General features: G+C 35.8%; 1 long non-coding RNA gene across 1 annotated transcript; it reads right to left on the bottom strand.

Moving 5' to 3' along the window:
• Positions 12310–16910, bottom strand: LOC110395163. The gene is made up of 4 exons (XR_002436204.1): positions 16886–16910; positions 16299–16354; positions 13297–13349; positions 12310–13171 (listed from the first exon to the last, which is right to left on the bottom strand). It is a non-coding gene; the product is annotated as an uncharacterized LOC110395163 (long non-coding RNA).

Genomic DNA, 23141 nt, shown 5'->3' with positions numbered 1-23141 from the left:
TAATCAGATGTCTTCAGGAGTGCCTGCAGAGGTCTGTGCACCAGTCTGAATTGCCAGTATAATACTGGCTTTCTCGATCTGGCCATCAACAGATGCCGAGTTCCTTGAAAATGACACAAGAACTGTGAAGTTTGATGTAGTAACAATGCTTGCTTGCCTCTCAAATACAAGAATTATGTGAGTTATAGTTGGGTTTAAAACATTAAATGGATACAAAATGACAAAATATTTGAGTAATTTTTTCTTGATAAGTTTTGGCTGCAACACAAAAATAATTAAATAAATTTCCCAGTTTACTTGGAAATTAATTTAGCTGTCTTCTCTCATGAAGCTGGAGTTTAAGTTTACACTGTTGTGCAGCCATGCCAAGAGGAACCTTTCTAGACAACTAGTAAAGTTAATGTTACATATACTGAGACAGATAAAAAAGTCTGTTTTCAGCCAGATGAATGAAGTCCAGTTTATTGCTGCATTTGCTATTTTAAAAACTAGTGGAAAATCAAGAAGATCGGGATATTCCAAAGTGCAAGATGCCTGCCTTAGAGAGGTTACCATTTAAATACATGAGATAAATAGCTATTAAATGTCGTTATCTACATTAAAGAGGCCTATTTTCTTCTAGGTATAAATGACTTGATATTATGTCTATTCTCTAAAAATGAAATTTTACATTTTGTTTAGGGAAATGACTTTGCAAATTTTATCTTTCTAAGAACATATTTTTAATCTTGCTCTTAATCAGAGTCATTTACTCTAGGTACTGAATTATTTCTGTGGACTTTTTGGAACTGCAACTCTGAAAAGAAAACAGATCAAAATATCATAAAACAGGACTGATCTAGTATAGTAATTGATGGTATACATTCAAAAAGGAATCATGCTTAAAGCTTGGAAATGACTGCAACTTCATGTACTGATACGAAAAAAATGCTAGTAAGGAGGGGGTTAAACTTGGAAAAAATACAAAGAAGTAGGTAATAGGACACATGCTGCTTTTACACAGGTGATAATGAAAATTCTTCAGACCTTCACAGGTGTAATTTAGTCAATTAGAGCACAAATTGAACAATTTCCTAATTGTTAAAGCAAATAACTAACATTATGCCTAAACCCTGAGCCATCAGTTGAAGAAAGAAACATGTAATTATCAGCTCATCAACTTAAGGGCAATTTACCTAGCCTAAAATAAACAGGATGTAATTCTCTTTTTTTCTAGTAGTGACAAAGTTAGAAGTAACTTCTTTTGTATGAGTAGTGGGCAATCATTGCAGTGACAGTCTTGGACCACTCTAGGATTACCTTTCCTATTTCAAATGTAAATATAAACAAATTTCTTGCAATCTAAGTAAGTATAGAGATTAAATAGTGAGAGAAGAGCATTTGTTTTCAACTACAGATGTTAATCATGTATAAACAAGGATCTTATGAAAACCTGATCTGCTGTGTATTTGAAGAGATAAGAGTATTTCTAGATATTTTTATTCTCTCAACATACTTGTTTAATGTTTTTGATTTCATTTAATGTTATATTCAAATGGAGGAAGGGAAGAGGCATTAACTAATATACAAGGATTTATCTTGTCCCTAAAACCACTGCAATAAGCACACAACAGTCTTTATGTCTATTTTTTATGTTCCTCTAGTAATTAGGTTTTCCCCTACAAAATCAAAGGGCAGCTTCAGATGTCTTTCAGCATGCAGTTATCCTAATGGCCAAATAAAAGAAATAACCCTTTTTTCTGTTATTCCATACTTAAATTTTCAACAGGTCCACACCACTATGTGCTGATGTATCCCTTTCCAGAATATAGTCATTCTGTGTTGGCTATAACATGCTATTGAGATTTCATGCTTATGATATTGTTCAATGTAATAGCCCCATAAATAAAACACGGTATATCATATGATCTGCTATGCCATCTAAAGAGAATTTTTTTTTCTAATCTTGCATTAACAGTCTTTGGTGCCGAGACTTGCCATTCAATCCTCTTTCATTTCCAATGGGAAGAAAAGAGGCCTTATGAACTGCAAAATGTCACATTCATATCAGAGAACTCAAGTTGCAGTGAAAGAATGTATAGACTATGTTAGATATTAAATTCATTCAGCAGCCCTATTGAAAGCTAGAACATGCATGACTCCAACGTTTTATGAGGTGGAAGCACCACAGTGCAGCAGCATGTAGTTATGAACAGAAACCTGAGCCCCACACTTGTAAGGCTATATAGTGAGCGACCTGGGTTTCTTTACTCACTGTGCACCTGTCAGGTGGACAACTGAGAGGTTTGCAAATCAGTGCACCACAGTAAATAGAGAATCTAGTTAGATCTTCATACTCTTTTCTTCATTGATATTGAAACTACAAATATCCAAACATCTTAATAGAGGGGGAAATGGATAATGAGACTCGAGACCTCGAAATTCAGGTATGTGAACAAGGCATCTGAACTCCTACTACTATAAATAGAGATCTTGTCAATATAGTCACTGGGCTCTTAGAGTTATTTAGATCACCTTACAGCAAAGAACTGCATTGTCCCAGCTGAATAACTACCTTTTCCACTAATTTTATATATTAGTTTCAGTTAATTGGCTTAAACAGCTGAAAATCCATAGAGTAGTGCAGTCACTGTCAAAGGGCTCGCAGATAGGACTTGAGTCTTCATCCTTCTGGGCTAACAGAAGGAGGCTAGGAGGATGCTGCTGGCTTCTCGGCTGTTTGATATCTGGTTGGATGGGGCCCTGGGCAGCCTGATCGAGTGGGTGGCAACCCTGCCTATGGCAGGAGGGCTGTAAGTAGATGATCTTTAAGGTCCCTTCCAATCTATGCCATTCTGTGACTCTGTAATTCTAAGAACTGTATGCAGACATGAAAATACAGATGCATTAGTCCGTGAACTGAAACCAACTCTCAGTGTGTGCACTTGAACTCTTGTATTCTCTCTTTTACTTATTGCACAAAAATATGTTGCGTTAATTTACGGAAAGTTATTGAATCTTAAGCACAACTCGATCTTGACAACAAAAAGTAAAAAAAACAACAAAAAAACAGCACTAAAGTAAATGGGAAAAGGTGACATTTTTCATATGGTGGATGAAGATGGTGAATTTTTAAATTACCTAATACTGTAAATATAGTGCAATGGCATGCTAAAAAAAATGAATTAAAGCACAGGTTAACAGAATGGCACATAGCTTTGTTTACACTTCAATTCTCTAAAAGATATTTTAACCACCTTCTCACACTAACTAATTACAATTCCCAATTTACTTTACTGGCAATTCTTTTGAAATCATGTTGGTTGTTCATGCTTTGCTACTCACTGAAAAACAAGGAAGCATTAATCTTCCTTTATTTGTACCTGTGAGATCTCATGCCAACATTTTCAAGGATAAAATCTCGTAGCTGCCTTGTCCCAAGGCATTTTGCACTATTTCTTTGTCTTGTTAAAGTTAATAAAGTAACTATATTTTGAGAAAAAGTATTCAGATGAATGTATACTTAAAATACAGAATGATAGAGATATCAATTTCAATTGGAAATGCATAGAAAAATTACATTATCAGATTTAGTGCCATTCTGCCACTCGTTATTCTTAACCTCAACCAGCAAAGATTTTGTAATATTACAAGTGTTCTATGCATTTTTTGAAAGTAAATTGTTGTACACTTATGTTTTTGAACACCACGAAGACAGTAAATTTAAAAATAGTATATTGACGTCTTCCTTTAAACACCTCATGGATTCACTGAGTATATATTTATGAATTCATTAAACTATTCTGTACCAAAAAATATAGGAAGAGTAACTTATTGTAATTCTATGTAAGGTTCTTTGCAGCATTAATTAAGTTGGTCATATCAATTTTCTTAAAGGTATACTTCTCTTTTTCATCACTGGTGAAAATGCACAGCTATTGGTGGTGACTATGTTGAAAAACAGTGTTTTGTAGCTGAGAACTTGCTCTATCACACTGTACTGATGTGCCATTTGTGTCTGTTGGAATTTCCATGGAAATAAATAGGAGGCATTGCTTTTGGAGCGACCTAGGTAGAAAGTTAGAAACAGAAATCAGATGCTCAAAACACATAACAACTTTCCTTTGTTTCCTCTGGGTTAGCAAAAGAAAACCATAAAATCTCCTCAGTTTTTGAATTTAACCCTCTAAGATTAAAATGAAATCATGTATTCCAGTAGCTGATTGGAATACGAACTCTTCATTTCCCTCTCTTTCTCTTCTCAAGTGGCAAATTGATATGACGCAATGTAGAAATGTTTTCAAACACCCTGCCTGAAAAGCCTGACGTGTATCTGTAATAGATTAGTTTCTGAAAACTTAGATGTCTGCATAATGTGTCCATATCTGTGAAGATTGGAGCTAACATCTGCCTACAGTATCAGCTGCTTAGCTCAGTATACTGGTCAAGAGCGTATCTAGGCAGAAATTGAAAAAGATGTGAAATTCAAGTTGTACTCCATAGAGAAAATTGATATATGGTCTTTAAAAGCTTACCACGATTTTTGCTGCTGCTACTTCTTTCTCCTGTGACAAGTTAGAACAAAAAGAGATTGAAGAATTTCAACACTCAAAATGTTGTATTTTTTCTTTGTGAGAACATTTTCTAAGCACAGTTTGCACTAAACAAATAACTCCCCTGGTCAACTGTACAGAGAATGATTTAAAGTTTCAATGCAACTTATATTTTCATATACAATACAAGGATGAATCCTTGATTTCAGTTTATAATAACAGTAAAATTAATAACTTCCCCTGCCATTGTTTTAAGAAAAGAATTTCCAGTACGGGCAAGCTGGCAGTCTTGTCATGTTTAATCTTCATATCCCTGATTCAACAAGCTCTTTCAGTGTGTAATTCTGGAGCATTCATATCTGTACTTTTGCACAGCAGACTACGTTTTTTCTTAGAGCCATTTTGGTCTTCCTTGTCAATGGGATGCTGTCATAGGAGCTGTGAAACACTGGTCACCTGTGCTGGTGCAGATTTTTATGACTGCAACATGCAGGCTAAAATGCACTCTTAATGGTGGTGACTATGTTCAAAAATAGCATTTTATAGCTGAGAATTTTCTCTATCAAATTATTATTGTGCTCATTGTTGTTTTCTCTACCATGGAAATAAATAGAAGGCATTACTTTCAGAGCAAAGTGTGCACATTTGTATATTCCATTGACAAAACCTGGTCACATCAGCAACTGGAACACGTTGTTGACTTGAATGTTTTGATTTTGTCAGCTTTGGAGTCACCAAATACGCTTACAAATTTTGAAGCCTCAGGATCTGGTGATAAACTCAGTCACTAGAGAATCCTGGCATGCAGTGAAACACTTTCTACTCGCCTGATCTTGTCTATCAATTTATCATACAATCACAGCATCATAGAATGGCTTGGGTTGAAAGGGACCTCAAGGATCATCATGTTCCAACCCCCTTGCCTAAGGCAGGTTGCCAACCACTAGATCAAGTACTAGATCAGACCGCCCAGGGTCCCATCCAACCTGGCCTCAAACACCTCCAGGTATGGGGCATCCATATCCTCTCTAGGCAACCCGTTCCAGAACCTCACCATTCTCTCAGTAAAAAATGTTCTCCTGACATCTAATCTAAATCACCCTTCCTTTAGTTTAAAATTATTTCCCCTTCTCCTATCACTATCTACCCTTGTAAAAAGTTGATTTCCCTCATGTTTATAAACCCCCTTAAAATACTGGAAGGCTGCAATGAGGTCTACTGGCAGCCTTTTCCAGGCTGAATGGCTTGTTCCTACAGCCCTCTGATCATCTCTGTGGGCCTTCTCAGGACCTTCTCCAAAAACTCCACATCTTTTCCTGTGCTGGAAAGCCCCAGACTTGGACACAACACTCCAGCTGGGGCCTCATGATGGCAGAAGGGGACAGTCACCTCCCTCACCCTGCTGGCCATTCCTCTTCTGACAGAACCCTGGATACCACTGGCCTTCTGTGCTGCATGGGGATCTAGATTATATATAGGTAGGTACGACTAATATTTTTTATTTGGTCTGAGAAGTAACAACACTTTTTACAGAATATTTTTTAGGAAATCAGGTAGTATGATACTTTCTGATAGCATAAAGAAGAAAATTATTATTATTATTATTACAGGAAGTAAACCAAATGTTTAGTATGCAGGAATATGAATCTTTACTCATACTGCTTAATATGCTACCCTGTGAAGCGGTTTTATTGATTAATGGGAATGTAAAGGTGAAAGCACACTGTTTTAATCAGATTAGAAAGCAAGGGACACAGAAAATTAGGATGCATGAAATTTGATATATTTTTTAATCATTCATTTTTTTGGGTACCCAATGAGAACACAACAACCTAATATGTCAAGAAGGCATCAGACTGATTAAGAACAGTAAAAAGACAAGCATCCAAGTCAAATCTACCCAGAATTCTTAAAGTTTAAAATATGGTAACTTTTCTGGGAGCAACTGATCGTATTCATTCATTCAAATAAAACAGTGGCTGCATTAGTTTAGATTAAATGTCCACTTCATCTGGTATTCCCTTCTTCAGTATAGGTCAGCAGGAGGAGGATCAATCAGGAATACATTTGATTAAGAATTGCTCACAGATATGTGAGGCCAGTACTGACACCTTCTACACTGAGGACTCCATCTCTCCTGAGCTGGCAGGAAACTCTGTGGATGTTAGTGATGTGGTAACAGGACGGGACAGACGGACTGAAATTTAGAAGGTTAATGGAGGAATTCTGGCAACTATGGGAATTTTGTCAGGCCTCAGCTACTACCAAACCTCCTAGACTAGCCTGTACCTATCCGCTTCCTGAACACTTCCTAAGTCATGGGTGCTCTTGATGGTATTTTTGTTACTGACTGTGCTCTCTGGTTCCCTGCTTTTGCACTGTTCATCCTTTGATTGTTCCCTTTGTTTTCTTATGTTGTTCTCAATAATGATTCAACTGTGTCTACAGCTTTTTATTTAACACTTTGACATACTTTCTCATTTAGAAGTGGATAGAAGAGAGCATCTTATATTAGAATGTATGAAATGGCATCTGATTATGAATAGAAATGGAAGATATTTTCATTTGCTTGTGGACTGTCACTTATACAACCCAACCTTTCTGACTACCACTTCTTCCACTAATGCCAGTGCTACTGCACAGATCACATAACTTCGTATTTTAATTTTTTCAGTGTATTTGCATTTTAGTTGTAATCATGATTACAAAAATATGAAGCTTTTATTCCAGAAACATAATCCAAATAATCCAAATAAAGAAACATTTTCCAGAAGAGTTTGTTCTTCTTGACCAATAACATAAAATAAAAATTACTCATTTATTCCTGGTTGGATAAGTGTTTGCTCATTTCCTTTCATGAAGCTGTTTCCTACCAAGCTGAGTTGTCCAAATATATTAAAACCAATCTACTTAAGTACCAGAGTCTGTAACGCAATGGATCTACCTTTAAAGAGCTTGGTTTCTTTACAGTGCCAACATTTGGGAAGGCTTACACTTATCCTAGCCAGAATAAAAGCTATGGTTAAGGGCACTGGGTGTAACTCAACATTTAAAGTTCCAAACAGTGTTTCGAAAAATCAGTCTAAGCTTATTAAAAAAAAATCCTCTAAGATATATTTCTGAATAACTGGATGTAGTGCTTATGAGTCAGGAGGAAAGAACAGAACTAAATAAATGAAGGAACAAGGTGAAGCTGAGAACAACTCTAAGATTTCATAAAGAAAAATGTATTTGCAGAATTAAACTGAAAACCTTTCATTTTAGAAATCTCCATCTTTGGATCAGTTCTTTGAAAATGATGAAAAATGATGAAAATAATGAAAAAGCATGTACATGAATTTTAGCTCACTTTTGAATTCAAGACCTAAACTTTGAAATAGACTTTCCATAGCAAAATAACATGTTGGCAATACTTCAACTCCTGAAAATGACTGTGGACTACTTTTCAGAGAGCTGTTTCTATTTGGATTAACCTCCAAATCTTGGATGCATTTCAGTCTTAAGGCTATGAAGAAGAAACACATGGGTCTGCTGCTATAATCTCAGATGCCTGAAAGCTGAATGGAGACTGAACATTATGTATTCATGTCCTGAGTGTCTACATATGACCTATGTAAACTCAAACCAGTGGAGCAAAGAACAGGAGGTGAAAATGGGCTACCTTGAAAATCGAGAGGGAGAGACTTCATTCTACACTCAGGACAATTAAATACTGGTTCACACATGTATATCATTTCATAACTACCTTAATGGATTACAAATAAAGTACATGATACTGAGAAGAAAAAATGAATTAAAGGGAGCTAAATAGCCTCCAGATTGGTGGCTCTTCTCTGTAAGTCAAACTAGTACTGCTCTGCTCAGAGATCTTCAGATAACTGGATGATGATCTAATTTTCCCTCTGAGTACTAAAATGAGCCATAATCTAGAGTTAGAGAGTTCCAGAGTAGGGCTGAGCCATAAAGACATGTCCCAATCAGTTTTGAACTATGTCAATCATTTATGGCTCACAGCAAAGGTGTTGCCACTCTTATTATCCAGGTCTTTTTTTCCATGTACTTTTTTTTTTCCCCACACATCTTGTCAGCACCTTGCAAAATGTTCTAGACAGTATGGAGTGACTGTCTGCAGGACACTGAAAATTTATAGCATGTATCTACAGTGTGATGGAAATGGCTAGAGAGGCATGTAATCCAGGCGTTCCAGGGGAGCCTGTGTAGGTAAACGTCCTGATTCTCACGAAGCTGCTATTCACAAGAAATTTTCTTTCTTCGCATTTTGAGTTAAATGTCCTGGATACTTTTTATTCAATGCCTACATCCTCCTCATCTATAATACTCACAATGATACTACCCACTTCAGTAAACATTGTAAATGGAAGCTGTTTCCAGAAAAGAAAAGACATTGCACCAGGGGAACATTATACTGTACATTTTGAGCAAAAGGAATATAAATATATAACTTCTACCCATATTGATTCTTACATGAAAATCTTATTGAGAGAAAATCAGATTCTGAAGACAAAAGGTAATTTAGAGTCACAAAGTTTGCTTCCAGTTACTTTCTCTTAGCAATATAAAAGGAGATTTCTGTTGCTTATTCAGCCCTCTTACTTAGTAAGCAATTGTTTTGATTTTCAAGAAGTGCAAGTGGGTCATCTTAAAGAAGACTTTCTTAAAGTCACAAACAAGCAGAGAGGACCCAGAGGCAAGAGGTCTGTAGAATCTCTAAAAGGTAGCTGGAGGCTACAGCTAAAACTTTGGCATCAGAGAAACAAAAAGCTCTAGTCTGACTAATAAATGTTTAGGGGATAGACATGCACTCCACAAAAACAGCCAATTCCTTGGCTGAAATATAATAATTGAATTTAGTATATATTGTTATTAATTCTCCATATGTGATTGCTCAAGAGCCTCAAGAATTGCGTGAGAGCATCGGAGAGAGACTTTATTAGCCTACAGACACATTCTGTTGTTCTTACACTTTATGAAGGTATGAAGTAAGAGTTTGAAAAGATGCCACATTACAAAAGTGAATCTTATCTTGGTAGAAAAATAATTCTGGTGCAACTATTGCATCAGTGAGCAATAGTGTTCCATTCTTATTGTTCTGCCTAGGAACGAGTAAAATGGCCAAAGATAATTTCTTCTACAAAATGCCATGTGTTCATATGTGATCAGGTCTTAGTGGTCATGCTTATGATATAGGCTTTTACACAGTGTAATCTGGGAACTGTTTCACTTGGGAAGTCACGAGGGAAAAGGGACTGGGTATCTGGCCAGCACCTTTTCAAGATGACTAATGCAATGGTCTATGCATACTAGAAATATTCAGGAGAAGGTGGACTGACATAGGTTTGGAAATAAAACTGGTAAACAAATTGCAGCAACACTCCAGATCCCTATCTTGCTTTCCAATTTCTCTGTTTTCCCAGGAATCTTTCTATCTAGATTATCTTCCTGTTGCCCACATTTCATGTGGTTCAGAGATGTTATCATTCTGTTCTAGTCCAGTAAACAGGGCTCTGTTTCAGCTTTACAGGGTCTCCAAGTGGAAAATCATTTGTACCTTAGATTCTGACTAGTTTGACAGGTTATTCTTCTGGCACTGAATGGAGCTTTTACAGTTAACTGTCTGAATTTTGAATGGACCACCACAGTACATGTTGTTAAGTAACAATGCCAAAGTTCACATTTTCTGAACTCTTTTTTCTCATAATCAGTTTGAAATCTCACTTTATAAATCCAAACATATCTGTAATACAGAAAGCTACCTCATTCAACAAATCCTATATGTGCAGAACAGAAAGCATTAGTTGTTTGAATGACCAATGAATATACATAAGAAATTTCGGAAAAAAACTAGATATACTTCTTGCCTCAGAGGTAATCTGCTGTGACACTGAGTACACATAAGAAGCAATCTGAAAGAGTTACAAAAAATCTTTTATATATCTGGTTGAAAGCAATGCTAGTTGAAAAGTGTACTTCAAATTTCATAAATAAAATCAATCAGAACAAGTAAATTTTTTTTTGCCAGATAATTTTGTACTATTACTTCATTTTTTCATTTGCAAAAATTAGTACTTAACTATACTAACAGTCTTCATGAAAACAAGTCAGCTCTAATTTATCAATTGGTAAAATGTAAATAGATATATAAAGATGTTTTTTTCACTTTTTGGAAAGCCTGTTAAATTTGTAGATAAGATGCTGATGTTGGTTATGAATGACTAAAATCAAAATAAGATATTCAAATCCTTGGAGAAGTGTTCCAAAAAAATTGAACTGAAATTCTTAATATATCTATCTATTAAATGAAATTGTTACCTCCCTCTCTGCCTGAATCAAATAGAAGGTAGGGAAGTACAAACAAATTAAAAACACAGTAGATGTGTAAGATACAGAATTCCACTGGACTGACAACAGCTTGAACAAGTATGCATCTAAGAAGCCATATGGAGTTTCTCTCTTTCTGTGATTTCTGGTAGCACTAGGAGAACTACTGAGGGATATCTCTTGTTCTGTCTAACCATGTAGGGTTATTGATAATTTCAGTAATCCTTAGAGAGGTGGGTATGGAGGAAAGACGTTATAATTCTGCTTTTCTGGGCAAGTCTTTGTGCAAGGTTTTCCTTGTGAGAAGGAAAACACATTACTTAAACTTCTTTTATTCTTCTGGATGTTTCTTTCACTTTTTGTCCTCTCCTTTCTTTCACATCACTTAATGTGGAAAGGAACAACACTGGCTATCTTACCACTTGCACAAAACAGAACACCTTTCACAGCCATAAATGTTTTCCACACTTATCTCCTTTTGGGAGGGAGATATTAACATAGAAGATTCTAAGTGTCTTTCCCATTGTGTTTTCACATAGAAAATACTGATTTGCAAAACTGAAGGCATTTGTAGAAATGCATATTTAATTCAGTGAAAGTTTTCTTGGGAAGTTTTTAAAAGAGCAAATATGCTCAGCCGCATTGATTTAGACAAAGGAAATGTGAGTTCATAGTTCATATCTTTACCTAACGTATAACAACTTAAAAACTCATCTTTTCTTAGGTGCAATTTGCACTGCTCCAGTATTGCTGGGTCACTTTCTAAAATAAAGATTTATTATCTTGAAAACAAGAAATACAACATTATTAATAATACTTGAAATTATTTAATACATATTTGACTTTCTTAGTTTGCCAGCTGAGTTATTTCCTCCTCAGACCACCTCAGTGCAGAGCAGATGTTAAGACCAACTGCTGATACATTGTTAGAAAAAAAGAAAGTCTGCTTTGCTTTGGCACAATATTAAATTATTTTTACAAGGTAAATTCTAGGAGAGTGACATTTGGTGTCAACACTATATAAACAGTAGCTGCCCTGCAATTGCAAATCTATTTCCTTCATTACTGCTGATGTCCTGAAACCCACAGAACACCAGAACTGACAGAAAAACAACCCATTTCCTCCAAACTTTCCTGCAGAATAATTACTTCCTGTGTTTATCTGATATGTGCTTCCTGTGGGATATTTACATATGTTTTTCCTGTGCATTAGATTTTTTTAAGGACTCCAAGAAAAGCTACATTTTGCAGAGTACTCCCTCAAAATAACAAGTTGAGCAGATTAACAGGAGCTTTAAATATCTTTGAAAATATTTTCTTTCAAGCTTTAAAAGTATTTTTCCTAGCAGTTCAGTCATAAAAAATTACACTGAATTCAGTTTTCACAGGTGTATCATCTTTGCCTATTTATTACTGCTGTTATAAATAAAAGTTCCCAGTCCTCTTCCTTGAGTACACAAATCCTTACTTTTAGCATTTTAATTCTGAAACTGTTGTGATATATAGGTACAACAGACAGCCGTTATAAGAACTTAAAGAACTCATCATGTTTTCCTATGCAATTGCATGGGATAGTAAGTTTCCCTGAAAATCCTCTCACTGTCTCATACTGTACATCACAAAGCCAATGTGAAAGAGGACTTTGGGACACAGATTTTCCATTTCTCCTGTCAAACATTTGGAAGACTTTAAAGGACTCATGATAAAGATTTGGTGTTTCCACACATAAAGATGCTGTTTTGACTGGATACCCACCTGTACTCTTCTTTCTACATCCATGCTAAAAAAGTGCTTACTTCAAATAACAAATTATATTAAGTGTTGATAATACAATGCTTCCCCTGCCACGTTGTTGTTGTGAGTTTTTTTGTGGTCCCTCATTGCCTGGTAGGTGCCTAATACAAGCTTTTTAAAGAAAAAAGAAGGACTTGTAGATCCATGAGTTATTCCTTATACAACACACCATTTATGTTGTTAGCTGCTTTGTGTGAAATGACTTTTCACTAGCTTCCTAGCAGAACTGTCTTTGATATATATCAGCCTCCAAAAATTCTTTTGCCAGGAAATACGGCTTCTTAACGTATTTGAGGAATACACTGAAATGAACCAATGAAATCAGAATCTCTGTACATTACAGAATTTCCTGTGGATTCTCCCAGAAATTCTCTTACAAAGTAGAACATCTCCAGGTTGAGTGCGTTCTATGGAATGGATAGGTGATTGAAGACTCAAGAGAATTTCCAAAGTCCGAGATTCTAGTGTCTTCTCAGGTGGTAGAGTTCTATTGCTGTTTCATGGAGCTAATTGACAAACCAAGCAATTCATTTAGATATTTATGTTACTTGAAAATTGATTCTGATGGAAGATTAGAAGAAGAATGCACAATTTTATCTCTTAATGGAACAAAACTGTGATTCTGCATTACCTTTGTCAAGATGATTTGAAATGTTCCTTCCAAATACAATGAACAATTTTCCACTGTGAAAAGGACATTTATTATTTGGAGCTGGAACACAGGACAGCCTAAACATACTTGACTATGTATATACTTGACATAATGTGTTATTTGAAAATAACATTTGACTAGATGTAAGTGTAAAATACCTGCGTTGATTAAGTATTTGGTGAAATATGCTTCATGCAGAAGAAAATGCTTGGTGCTTTCAGCAATATGTCTCATCCTCTACAACTTTGATTGTGTTTTTTAATTGTGCAGAACACATTCTATGAGTGAATCTTGCATCTGTAAAGGGGACAATTTTCATTGTGAAAGGACTAGTACTGTAGAATAAATTGAAACAGATAAATTAGAGGAGATGGCTGTTTTCAAGAGGCAGGCTTCATTTGCAGAATAATGAAGAAAACTATAAGTTTCTTTACTGTAGGTAAAGGGGCACTTAGCTAATGCTGAATGACAAGCCCCATTACTCAGTGTTTCCAGCACTGGGAGAAGCTTCAACAGAGGCAGTGTTTAGATTAAATGCTTTCACCATCTAACCAGTATGAACTGCAGTCTTCTTAAATAACTGCAAACTACTTAAATTACATTTATTTTTAGAAGAAAAAAGCCTCCTTTAAATTAGGTTTTAATTTAAGCAGCAAAATCCTAGTGTTACTGATTTAAATTAAAACTTGGTTATTGTGCAGTTCTTATCTTACGTTGTATTAAGAGGGTGCAGTGAGATAGCATTGTCTTGAAAGAAAATTGAAACTCTTGCCTAGTTTTAGCATTGTAAAAAGAAACAAATGGATTTTAATATTTTAAGCATCTAAACTTGAATGATGAATGAATCTCATTAATATCTGTTGTTCTTTATTTGCTGTTTCTCTTGCTGACATTTCTCCCTATGGTTTTCATTATTATAAGCCTTTTTCTTTAAACACAAATCCCCAGGACAAAAGCAAGAGTGGCTGGATTTGATAGAAATCTGAAAGTACATGTATTTGTCATTAGGGCTGAAACCTAAATAAACCCAAGAAATTATTCAGTGGAACATGATTAATTTCTGAGTTTCAAGGTTCAGTTTTACTAAAATACCTTGCATGACAGAGAAGATGAAAAATTATAAAAATTAGGTCAACTGAATGTAGGATTTCCAACATTTATATCCATCACCCAAAGTTGCATCGTTAATGAACTGGGTTATAACGTTGCTAAACAGCAGGGCTTATATTGTTTTGATGGTACATTTTTGTATGTTAACATATTTGGAAGTCTTTCAAGTTCAACATTAGAAATGATTTACGTAAGTTTACACTACTTATTTCAGTTCTGCTGCATTCTGTATTTTGTCACTCTCATCTGAGGAATACAGACATAAAATGACATCCTGACTGACTAGTGTCAGGTGAGAAAAATTATCTTTGCAATAATCTGTTAAGATGTGGTAGGTATGACTGAAGGGATGGGGGAGGCACTGCAGTACAAAGTAACATAGAATTACCAGAACTTTGTAGAAAATGTCACTAGTGGCCACAGTCAAGGGTGGACTGATTATATGTGTAAGTTAGGCAACATCTTTTAGAAAAGGTCAGATATTTAATGACTCAGAATATGTATCTTGTGTGCACTTCCATAACAGTAGACATTACTCTCGGGGTACACTCAAAATTCCTTGATTTCATGTTATTTTTCCACTGTATTATTGAAAATTATTACAACTGTCTAATTAAAATTTGGTGAGGTATGCTGATGGTGCACAAATTTGATTTTCCAGTCTATATGCTGCATGGAAATTGGCATTTTTATGCTTTTCAGATTCTTCACTACCTCATGTGCAGAGAACAACAATAAAGCTGGTGAAGAGACTAGAAAAATAAAAGTGTTATAAGTAGTGGCTGAGAGAATTGGAATTGTTCAGACTGGAGAATAGGAGGCTGAAGGGAAACCTCACTGCTCTCTACAACTACCTGAAAGGAGGTTGTAGTGAGGTGAGTGTCTCAGGTAGCAAGTGATAGGATGTGAGTTGACAGTTTCAGAAAGCAATTTCTTATCTGGAAATATTTAACACTCCTGCTATTACTAAGCCATTTAACAAGGTTAACAGTATGACAGAGTTGACCTATATATGAATAAGGTGCCTACTATGATTTCTGGTAAGTTGCTTTCATTATCAGTGGCAAGAAAATCTGGGGAAAAGGTCTTGGGAAATAGGCCATATGGTGGAAGTCTAATCTTTATTGTGAGCACAGAAGTTGAAAGATGCAAAGTTACACTTATTTTTACTGTTATTACACACTGGTTAAGAACCAAAGACATGTTCTTTGGAATAGCATCCAGTGTGCAGTGTTTTCTACTCATATAAAATGAAATTTGTTATGTGGGTATGTTTCGCTCACTTTGAGTCAAGGCCTATGTTTGTTTGACACAGTACTGTGTTCAGTAGATCTAGCATTATATGGATTGCAAAACAGCACTGAGCCAATGTTTTAAACTGTGGCAGCACAATGACCATGAGTTGAGCACCAAAGAATGTGGCAGGTAACCACAAGCTATAATTCTGGCAATTACAGCAATGATATTTTGAGAGACTGGATGGCTGCAGTGGTATTTTTGTGTTCTCTCTTAAGGTCTCCCTTCAAAATTAACAACAGATCAGCTTAGTTGGTCTGGCATGGATGTTTAACTTATACTGGAAAAGCTATTCCAAATAGCAAGACATTTAAGTTGTATGCCTCCTCTCTGTACTTTATTCACAGGCATGGGTGCATGGAAAAGAGGTTCAAAACCAAGAAGATTGTGCATAAGATCTAAGATATTATTAATATGGACAGAGAAGGTAGATATTTCAGATTATGAAAAGTGAAAAGGGCAAGGAAACTAGCATTCCCCCCCCGCTGCTATTTACAATATTTATTCTTAGCAGTTTTTTTGAAAGAAATATGACACTGATCTATTGAGTAACTCATCTGATGTTTCATTCTTACCTGACTATTTCACCAAAAGCCTTTTGCACTTTTTTCCTCTTTCTTGATTCTTTTTGCTAAAATGAAGGACATAACATTTTGTCACTTTTATCTTGGCAAATATTTATTGTTTGATTGCCCTGTAGATCAATGATGTATCATACTACTAGCAGTAATTTCTGGTGGCATGTTAAAGTGTGTTTTCAACTGCTGAAACACGTGATGAATGTTTGAATCTTCACTATGATAAAAGAGCAAAGAGTTATTGACCCACTAAATGCTGCAACTCGAACAGAAGTCTTTGATCTAGATGCTATAAATCTTACTATGTCTACCTTTCAGACAGGAGTCACCATGGCGTAGAAAACAGCAAGCCAGGACAGAAAAATATTTAAGGAAACCATCTATGTTCTACTGCTCTCCATGCATCTGATCTCATCTTTTTTTCCCTGTGAAAGCATCTAGTTTGTTATCCCTATTTCAGTGTGTAATGTGATGGAAAAATACCACAATAATAGGATGGCAGCAAAGACATTGCTTGCAGAAAATGAGGACAAGCCCAACTGCAGCAGGTATGAATGCAGAAGTGAAGGAAAAGGGCTACTAACCTTCAAAACGCCTCAGGTAGGCAGGGATATCCAACAAGCAATGCTCTCACCTTCACTTCCAACCCCTTAAATGAGGTCTGGGAAGGGGTGGGTCCTGCCTCCACCCCTTCCAGTCACTCAGGTGCACTGCATACAGCTGAGCTCCCCTGGGTTGGCCCTGCCTTCCCACCAGGCTCTCAATCACTGGTTCAGGCTGTGACTTAGCAGTTCCGCTACATAGTATATGGTATCTTTAGTTTCTAGTATAGTCTATGTAGTTTAATGGCCTATACTTGTGAAGATAAGGTAAATGATAATGTCTGAAGATGTGACAGAATGTGAAAGGCAGGATTCACAATTACCATGCAAAAGCATAGATGGATTTGATTCACTGAGGGGAATCAGAAGATAAATTGGCTTTTATCTATGTGCTCATTTGTTCAGAAACATCAAATTCCTCTAGGTATCTCTTAAAGACAGCTATCAATGGATTTGCCTTTAATTCTGTTTTCATGCATTTGGTTGTGGAAGTTTGGTTGGGAAATGCCAGGTGAAACAAAGCAGTTTATTTCTATGTAGTACTATCTACTAAGTAGATATTACTACAGTAAATACAAACTAGTATCTTTCTATGTGATTTCATACATTACTAAAATCACAGAGACTAAGTGGTGTGTCAAACCTCTGAATGTAATGCATCAGATACATCAGTGTGAATGCTGTCCTCCCCTGGACACTTTGTCATTACTGAAAAATCCCATGTAATTAATCAGAAAGCAGAATTCCTGAAGCAACCTTTGGTTTCTAAACAGGATCATCTGTCACTGGCTTTTACGAAAAATGTATTTAGAAATAGTCTTAAGAGATAATTTACACTAACTTTCACTTCTAATACCTATAACATTAATCAGTGTGAACAAACTAAGTGAAAATGTTTGTCTACAATGTCTGAAGGGAGTATCCCTTCCTATTAATCTTCATTGTTTTGATTTTTGGAAAATACTGTTAGGATCTTTCATACCATGATAACTTCTTGTCTTATCTTTAAGCATAGAGGAAAATGGTTAGTCTTTTTTGTCAAAACAATAGGGAACATCTCCTTGTTTTAGGTACCAAAAAAAAAAGAACCAATCTCAGAAATAAAAATATTGACTCGTGCTGAATTACAAATACTTGTAATAATAGTAGAGAAAAAGTGAAGTAACGATATTTATACAGGGGCTAGATGAATTAGTGTGTGGTATATTTATGTAAAGTGCCCAAGGTCCTATTGATGTAAATCAGCATAGTACTGAAGCTGACAGAGATACGGATTTAAATCCATCTACCTTCTGATCCTGTCCATTATGTATCATGCAGACATTTTCATATATCATAAAATTAGGCAAATTCTTGTCATTACATAATTTTCTAACTGTAAACTATGTCTTGGAATGAAATATGCTGGAGTTAATCCATTGCCATCTGTCTTTATTTTGCTCACCCACTGGATCATATCCCCAACATAGAGCATATTATTTTTGAAATAAGTAAACTCCCATTGACAAAGAAGACCATAAAGGCACTTAGAGACAAGGTGGTCTGCCGTGCAAAAGTAGACATTTGATAGCTCCTGAATTGCACACTAAAAGGGTTTGTTACTTCAGGGATATGAGGACTAAACATGCTAAGAATGTCTGCTTGCCCTTAACAGAAATTCTTTTATTTCCTTAAAAAAGGGGGGAAAGTTATTAATTTGACTTTTATTATAAAATGAAATAAAAAGTCTTCAAGATATACATCAACCTTATGTTTTTATATAAGTTCTGCTTTTTTGTTATGCAGTCATTCTGATTCTGACTTCTTTTGAATCTTGCATAATAGCATTCTGTTACATTGCAAAATAAATACAAAACATACTACAACATAGGGTCAGTGCTTCATAGCTACTTTATCCCACTGGAAAATTGCAGGAGATACCTACTGGAGCCAGCCTCTGCACTGGCTATTTTATAAGACAGCTTAAAATAATGCTGTCATTGGTTCATCATGAACCAATCCGTAACTTGATTTCTGTAGTTTATAAAATGCTAATGGGGGTGCAAACTGAGGTAATAATACTTGCTAGACTATATTGATCTTCATTTGATCCAACCCTTCTTTCTTTCACCCTCTTAATTCCTTCTTACTTATAACATCCAAATCTCCCCTGTTTAAAAAATGGTTGTTTCTCCTGAAGTCATAGGAGCTTAAGTGACTGTGGAAGCTACTGGAGTGAACCAGAAATAAAATAATGTATATGAAAGAATTTATAGAAAATCCCAGTGGATATGGGACTCCACTTTGTTCTCTAGTCTTCTTGATTTTTCTTCTGTTACAGATTGCCATTCAGGAGGTTGCAAACTGTGGCAATTTCTCCCATGTGATTTTCAGAGATGACTGGAAGTTTTTAGGTGCTTTATTCTCTGTGATGATAGCTTCCACTTCTGAACTTGGAGGAAGGGAGAAGATCAGCCTCCACCTAACCTGACTATGGATATTGAAGTTTTCTCAGTGAAATTCCAAACATCCAATATGACAATAATTGTGATATTTCTCTTGCTGTGTCAGATCAGAATTTACCTGACATTTCTGAGTGACAGGAAAAATACATGGGAAAACCATGAGATGGCACAGGAAGACCACTTAGCAGCAACTCAAGTGAAATTAGATTGCAAGTTTCTAATGCTTTGTTTAGACCATGAGGAAATGAAACATCTTGATATTTCTAAGCAGAAAGACATAGATACATTTCTGCTGCTTAGATGTTATTTTCCTAGCCAAAACTACAAAACTGATTTTTTTTTAATAAAAGATGAAAACATATTGCGGGGACTAACTCCTGCTAAAAATCTCTTAGTTATGTAAGAATATTCAGATGGATTATTTGTTTATTTGTCTATTTATTGAAGATACTATTGATGCTCAGTTTGTCATGTGAACTTTCTCAGAATAAGGATTTTGGATCAAAGAAAGAGGTATTTTGGACTTTGCCTCATCAACTACACAGTGACTGCTGTTTTTTACTGTTGGTTCAGTGGTGCTGTTGCTTCCTCATGTTATGGACCTGTTTAGTAACAGAATCTCCAGTCAGAATGGGATGGAATCTGTCTCTGTATTTGCGTTTTGACACTTCTGGATTTCATCCTACAAAATAAAGGTTTTATCTGTAAGCTGTGTCTGACTGTTGTGCTTTGCAGTTCAGTTCATGATAGCAGTATTTGAATATGCAAAACAAATAATTTGTGTTTGTTTTGCCCTTGGTCAGTTGCTGCATTCTGTACATGTCTGAGTGACTTAGATAATAACTTATGTGGAAATAGAAATTATTAATACCATTTGGACAAATATGACAACATTGACTTGCAAATTACAGCAAAAAAAAAAAAGAATCATCACTGTTTTAGATAACAGTATTTGTTTATTTTGTTCTATGAAACATTTTTTCTTAGGAGCTGCTTGTAGTACACATCCTTGTACTGTATATGAAAATATATGTTGCATTTTAACTCTAATCATTGTAATGTTGACCGGGGGAGTTATTTGTTTAGTGCAAACTGTGCTTAGAAAATGTTCTCACAAAGAAAAAATACAACATTTTGAATGTCTCTACAAAACAAAATTCTTAAAGTTCTCTTTTTGTGCTAACTTGTCATAGGTGAAAGAAGTAGCAGCAGCAAAAACCGTGGTAAGCTTTTAAAGACCATATATCAATTTTCTCTATGAAGTACAACTTGAATTTCACATCTTTTTCAATTTCTGCCTAGATACGCTCTTGACCAATATACTGAGTTAAGCAGCTGATACTGTAGGCAGATGTTAGCTCCAATCTGCAGAAATTCACAGATATGGACACATTATGCAGACATCTAAGTTTTCAGAAACTAATCTATTACAGATACACGTCAGGCTTTTCAGGCAGGGTGTTTGAAAACATTTCTACATTGCGTCATATCAATTTGCCACTTGAGAAGAGAAAGAGAGGGAAATGAAGAGTTCATATTCCAATCAGCTACTGGAATACATGATTTCATTTTAATCTTAGAGGGTTAAATTCAAAAACTGATAGTTTTTTTTGCTAACTCAGAGGAAATAAATGAAAGTTATGAGTTCTGAGCATCTGATTTCTGTTTCTAACTTTCTACCTAGGTCACTCTGAAAATAATGCCTCCTATTTATTTCCATGGAAATTCCAACAGACACAAACGGCACATTAGTACAATGTGATAGAGCAAGTTCTCAGCTACAAAACGCTGTTTTCCAACATAGTCACGACCATTAGGTATGCATTTTTGCCAGCAATATGAACAAGAGCTTGCATGTCTCACTTCAGTGGAGGTGACACACTGTTGCTGTCGCCACCATTTATTTGTGTGGCACTCAATTCTCCTGAAATTGGAGGGATTGAAAGATGAGTCTATTCTTGATGCATCGATCCGATATGTGTACACTACAAATGAATGCATGCAGTGTTTTCTGCCTTCCTAGTTGTCTGCAGAGAGATGAAGTAAAAAGCAACATAAAACCTGACATCCAAATTGTGGATTCTAACAAATACCACTCAACTTTCTGTGTCATCTGGAAGCCATATTTCTGTGGACTAATCCAGAATTGCCTCTGCCCCACAGAGAGCTCATAGAACAGTTTTGCCAAGCTGGATGTTATAGAAAATATGGAGAAAGAAAGGGTTTGTGTTCTCTTAATGTACCATTAGTCCACTAGTTCTGTGAATTGAGCTCTCAAAAGAGGAACTGCAAATTCAGGTTCAGCTTCTTTCTCCATTTGAAGGAAAGCAGACACAATTTCTAAAATTCAGAATGCACCAGGGGTCTTTGGGGTATTCTTTTATTCCTGCCATTACTGTGAAAATCATGGACTCTACAGATTTCCTGACTAAGAAAGCAGTGATTAGGATATCTTATTGGCAACAAGTTGGTCTAGGTTTAAATACTGTATACCAGTGTTCAGAGGTGCAGAATGATGGGCCTCCATCTCCACCTCTGCTTATAAAAGCTGTAAGACACAGAGTCATTCTCCTTGGCTTCTCTCCTGCCCAAAGTGGAACATTTTAAACATCAAGAAAATGAAAGTCTTCCCCTCTCACTCCCAGGGTACCCTTCTGTACCCACAGTTTGAATGTCCTTCTAATAGCCTCGACCGAAGGATGTTATCAACCTGCTGTGGGTGAACACGTGCCTCTCCTCAGCCTATTGGATAATTTATGTAATTAATCAGGCTGGGTTTTACATATCCCCCTATGTGGCTTTAATTATTTTTATTGTCTGAGAAACAGATTATCTTAACAAAATGATTAAGAGTAAGAAAATAAGATTCTCATTCTAGCAACTTGAAAATTCATTTTTAGATTTTGTCCTAAAATCACCTGCTTTAAAACTTATTTGTGCATGTTCAGTGTTCCATATTTGACCAAATCATTAAGAATTTGGAATTGCTTATACAAATAAAAAGCGAGTAATTTTTTACAAGAATCTGATTGATGTTTTCAGATATATCCAGGTAAATGTTAAGATGGCTTCTGTAGGAGTAAATTCAATATATTTCTTATTTCTTTTGGAGTCTGTGCACTTTTCTTGTTGGTTGGTTGTTTTAGCTTTGTGTAATCTAGGCTAAAATTCTGTGTTTTTCACTTTACTCAGTATAACAATCAAGTTAGGAGAGCCTAAATTGCTAACAAAAGTGTAATATTCACTTATATCCAGGGAAGAAGCTCTATGGGGTAGAATGCTTTCCCCACAAGGATGACCTTGTGTAATGTTCTTCCATCAACATGTCCTCGAGTTCATCTGTGGTCTCTTGCAGATTATGCGACTTCTTTGTTTAATTTATAGCCTACACGGTTTGTGGTTGCTTTATTTATTGAATGCTGAGAATATTTATGTAGAGCCTTTTTTTATTTATATAATCCTCCCACAGCCTAAAGATCTGTTGAGTCATGTACAAGTAAAACACTATACTATTACTTCTAAAGTGAGGTCTCAATGAAAACATCAGCTAAGCTGAGGCTTTTTGTCAAGTTCTAACATCTTCCATTATAGGCTGCACATTGTGGCAGGTATGAATGTGGAGCTGGAGTCCATCTAACATCATTCAAACTAAGGAGTGGCTCCGGAAGAGTATAGGAAGTTTAGCAAGGAAAATAATGTACCTCAGCACATCTGTGAGGTGGAGGAATGAATATAGTAATTGCCTCAAATACACTGTGCATGGCAGTAAGTTTTTATGCTAAACTACCTCCTCT

The sequence above is a fragment of the Numida meleagris genome, chromosome 2, assembly GCF_002078875.1.
Source record: "Numida meleagris isolate 19003 breed g44 Domestic line chromosome 2, NumMel1.0, whole genome shotgun sequence".
Classification (NCBI taxonomy): Eukaryota; Metazoa; Chordata; class Aves; order Galliformes; family Numididae; genus Numida; species Numida meleagris.
This window is presented reverse-complemented; position numbering and strand designations above follow the sequence as displayed.